Consider the following 4049-nt stretch of genomic DNA (forward strand, 5'->3'; position numbering starts at 1 on the left):
CTTCCCACTCTTATACTTCTTCACTGAACAAGAAAATGCCTCACCCAGCCGTAATCAGAGAACATCCAATATTTTCAAGACAAACAAGAACATGAATTCTGAATTCTAACCTAAACCCAATGGCACAAAACAAGCCGTGTGCTCCTACACTAACTTAAGTCAAGACTCATGTATCCTCCCCTACAAATTTCAGACAATAAAATTTCCCAAATTATTCTGCCCTAAATAGTGAGCAAAGCTAAATGCTTGCATCAGGGGACTCACTTTGGGATTCACCAAAGTGCAGCCTGATTTTAACAGAATATGAAGCATGTCACAGTCTGTACAGCATTCCTAGTATCGTCCTGGAAAACTGCTACAGAAACCGTCAGTCATCATCATCCTTCACACAGCTTTATGATCAGCTGTTTCCAATTCTGGTTCTGTGTAACTTATGCCATACACTGACCTGCATTTCCATTCCCTGTTATGGAAAGCATTTTCAAAAGCATGTCAGAGAAAATAAGAAAATATGCATTTTGAAGCACCATATTTTATCAGTACTGCAATATTTTAATACAAGTACATTAAAATTACCATGACTCTCAAACCCATGCAAGTAAAAATTTTGCATCAAATCTACATTTAAGTCTCCTCCCAAATATTTGAGATTTCTTCCCTTTTTGCTGCAAAACTTAAGGCTTTTTTTTTGTATATAATTTACCACCCAAGCCAGAGGGTTTTTTTTTTTTAATATACCCTTCTGAATGTGAATCAAAGCTCACTTACTGCCTCCCTCTCCCAGGGAATCAAGATTAAAGGCTATGTTCAAACATTTGCCAAATGTGATGCACTGCTGGGACAGTTGTGACCCAAACTACACTCTCTGTCCAACATTTGGACCACAGAGGTTCTTTTTAAGCAGCTCTTTTCTCACCCTTGATGCTGCTGTTTGTGTGTGCTGCCCCAGTGCCTGTCAGGCTGCCACAATTTCTTTCCCTACACGTTATTGGTAACTATCTACCAGTAACTCCCAAATCCTTCCTGCATTCCCTATAGCAAACTCCTGCTTCTTTAGTCTGCTCATGCCTCCTTCACCAAATGATTCTCTTAACAGCCAAAGCAATAGCTGTGTATTTTGTGCACACTCCCAAGCTCCTAGGGAGAGCACCTTCGTCCTTTTGGTAGAGGCAGGCCTGAAGACTCCACCCACCTGAACAATTGAAGTACCACCACCTCCTCTGTAGCATCCATCATAAACCAAAAATCTAAATCATGAAGCATATGTTAGTAGGTGGCTTAACATTTAATTCCTATGCTCATGTGATGTATGCTTGTGAGCAACACACATCTCACAGTGGTTTTCCACTTAATTAATTGCCAACATGCTACTGTTGGCCAAAAGATAAAATTGTGGGGAGATGACAAGAATATGCAACTAGAACTGACTGTAAATCCAGATAAAAACCACACTTAGAACCACATGAATCCACCATTCATTTCTTGGGCAATAACATGCAGACACACTTCAGATACAAAGAATTTATATGTAAAAGAATTTTTTTTCGTTTTTAATATTTGCAACTTCCTCAGAAAAATCATCCCAAAAAATTCAACTAAAGTCTAGTTTCAAAGAGACTGTGAAAATAAAAAAAAGACATACATAAGAAACCTCACAGGACACTTTAGGTTTCTTTTGTCTAAGGAGGTTATGGGAAGTGTGTAAAAATACACACCCCCTGTAAAACCACTGGAGGAAGCATACTTCATGGGGGACAGTGATTTTGCACACTATGAAGCATTGCTTTTTGTGTTTCTTCACTCCAAGATGCCCAACTCTAAAACAAGACAAAAAAAAAATAAAAAGGCTCAGAAGACAAAAGAAAGCTGTTAGAGAAAATGAAGTTCCCAATCAGGAAAATTAAACCATTTAAGTTAAAGGCTGCAGCCTCACCCGAGGCACACCTCCACACAGGTACAGACACAGCCTCAGTTACACCAAAGCCATTTTACAGATCTGTTGTTGTCAGACCTTCCCTAGGACACCTCTGTCCCTCAATGCTTCCTTTGCCCCAGAACAGGGAGCTCCTTCAGTATGGACTGTATCTTATAAAAAATAGTATTTCAGCACTACTGAGTTTACATAACATAATCAAGATACTACAATTAAAAGCCATTAGAGAGAGAGCACCATATGTGTTTTAACCATGTGCACTACTTGTAGTTACCTTTTTGAGAAGATTAAAATTAAGCAGCTTTTGCTTTTCATCTCACTCACACCCTCCCACTACAAACTATCTGAGCTAATCCTCCTTCTAGAGACGTCAAAACAGGGCATAAGCATTACAGCTACTTACTGCCAAAATGTGCTGGTTTAATATCCCATTACTATTGTAATACTGGCACAATAACTTATTATATGTGACAGCTTTTGCAGTTAGTCAAAGATAGAGCCACTTATTCAGTACTGGTTTTTTCATCACATAAAAATATCTTTGTAAAATTTGTAGAAGAGAAAATTTAAGTTCTGTATTCAGATGCTCATCTGAGACTATGATGCCAGACAAAATAAAAGGCTTATAAAGTCATGACGCATGCTTTTCCTACCCGGTAATTTCAAAGACTTTATGTAAAGTGATCAGTCCAGAAATTCAGGTTACAGTGTTTACAAAGGCATTGTTTACTCCTTACTTCCTGGCATTTTAAAACACACTTTCACAGAGTTTCGTCTTGTTTTCTTTTAAGGGCCACACTCTGCACGAAGGCCAAGACAATGTCCACCTCAGAATACGCTTCCAATGAGAAGCCCAAGCTTGTCAAAACGTTCAGGGTTATTTTTCGGGAACTTGCAGCACAGAAATACAAGAAGTCTGTTCAAGGCCCTAGAAATATCTAGGTTAAGTACGTGCGATGAAAAGGATGCTGTGGGACACGCTAAAGACAAGAGGCATCAGGAAACAGGTGGATTCACGAAGTTACTCCACTCCGGCCACAGCGTATCCGCCAGCAATGGATGGCAAGTCCCGGTACCCGAGTAGCCCCGGTAGCCGAGCAGCCCCGGTAGCCGGAGCAGCCCCGGTACCCGAGCAGCCCCGGTAGCCGGAGCAGCCCTGGTACCCGGAGCAGCCCTGGTAGCCGAGCAGCCCCGGTAGCCGGAGCAGCCCCGGTAGCCGGAGCAGCCCTGGTACCCGGAGCAGCCCCGGTAGCCGAGCAGCCCCGGTAGCCGAGCAGCCCCGGTAGCCGAGCAGCCCCGCTCACTGCCAGCCGAGGTGGGCACACGCGAGCCAGGCTCTGCACGCGGGGACTCGCAGGGGGACGAGCCCTGCCAGCCCCTGCCCTGCACCGCTGGCACACACGGGCTCGCACACAGCGGCTCGCACACAGCGGCTCGCACACGGCTCGCTGCCGGCGGGTCTCGCACAGCCCGGCCCCGGCCCGCGCTGCCGTCCGGCGGCAGGGCTGCAGGGCTGACCCGCCCCGAGGCCCCGCGGAGGGGCCGCCGGCCGAGCCCCCGCCCGCCAGGCCGGGCCGGCCGGGGCTCCGCGCCCGCAGCGCTCCCGCCACCCCTCTCGGAGCCGGGCGCGGGCCGCACCCCCGCTGTCCCCGGGCGTCGGCAGCGACCGCCCGCCTGCTCCGCCGAGCCGCTACCGGGGGAGCGGAGCACCTCGGACCCGGCAGCGGCGTACCGGGCACCAGGCACAGCGCTCCCCGGCGGCGCGCCCCAGGCGCTGCCCCAGCCGCCCCTTACCTGCCTCTCCGCGCTCGACACCTCCTCCCGGGCCCGGAGCTGGAGCTGCCGGAGCCGCCACGCCACGGCCGCGGCTCCGCGCCCGCCGAGCGCCCGGCCCACCCTGGCGCCGCCCCCCCGGCCACGCCGCCCGCCCGCGCCCCCTGCCGGCCGCCGCCGCCCCGCCACCGCGCGGGCAGCTCCGCACGGCACGGCCGGGCCGCATGGACCGGGACGGGCCGGGCCGGATGGACCGGGACGGGCCAGGCCGGATGGACCGGGACGGGCCGGGACGGGACGGTCCCACAGCCGACGTGAGACGGGGCGCCCGCTGCCGCCCGCC

General features: G+C 50.1%; 1 protein-coding gene across 3 annotated transcripts in view; it reads right to left on the reverse strand.

Annotated features, from left to right (window-relative positions):
• The window catches only part of PXYLP1 (2-phosphoxylose phosphatase 1), an 84058-nt gene that overhangs the window by 45141 nt on the left and 34868 nt on the right, over positions 1–4049 (reverse strand). For 2 of the 3 annotated variants that reach the window (XM_068200997.1, XM_068200992.1), the window contains exon 1: positions 3728–3844. The exons of the other annotated variant lie outside the window; for it this stretch is intronic. The gene's annotated coding sequence lies outside the window, so the exon portion shown is untranslated. Of the gene's footprint in view, positions 1–3727; positions 3845–4049 lie in introns of those variants that run through there. 3 annotated transcript variants of the gene reach the window in all.

This window comes from Anomalospiza imberbis, chromosome 10 (assembly GCF_031753505.1).
Source record: "Anomalospiza imberbis isolate Cuckoo-Finch-1a 21T00152 chromosome 10, ASM3175350v1, whole genome shotgun sequence".
NCBI classification, from domain to species: domain Eukaryota; kingdom Metazoa; phylum Chordata; class Aves; order Passeriformes; family Viduidae; genus Anomalospiza; species Anomalospiza imberbis.